This window comes from Aplysia californica, unplaced genomic scaffold (assembly GCF_000002075.1).
Source record: "Aplysia californica isolate F4 #8 unplaced genomic scaffold, AplCal3.0 scaffold00162, whole genome shotgun sequence".
In the NCBI taxonomy this organism is placed as follows: domain Eukaryota; kingdom Metazoa; phylum Mollusca; class Gastropoda; order Aplysiida; family Aplysiidae; genus Aplysia; species Aplysia californica.
This window is the reverse complement of record NW_004797432.1, coordinates 365,512-365,947: the sequence shown is the minus strand read 5'-3', so window position 1 is coordinate 365,947 and position 436 is coordinate 365,512.

Below are 436 nucleotides of genomic sequence, written 5' to 3'. Positions count from 1 at the left end.
TTTTTTTTTTTTGGGGGGGGGGGTGCGGATAACATCTCTGCCTTCCCACATCCTCGCCTTTCTTAATTACGTAGCAAAAATCCGTAGCTGAGACAGATAGGTTTCGATGAGAAAAGCTTAAAAGCGTTTGGGGTTTTTTCGGGGCAGGAGTGACACTAGATCTGTTTGTACTTTGCGAGGAGTACTGGTTAGGTACAAGCGTATGTGGCATGCGCGTCTTAGCTTATTTTAAGGTCTCTTTTGTTGAGGTTTGGGATGTGATGTGGGTTGTGGAGAGGGGGAAAGGGGAGTGTCTTTGTAGATAGTGGCAGGAAGAGTAGTAACGTAGTTTTAATTACACTTTATTTAAAGAGAACCGTGAAGAACTGTACTAATGAGTAAACGTATATAATACGTAACATATATGTACCCCTCTCTGCCTCTTTCTCTCTTTCTG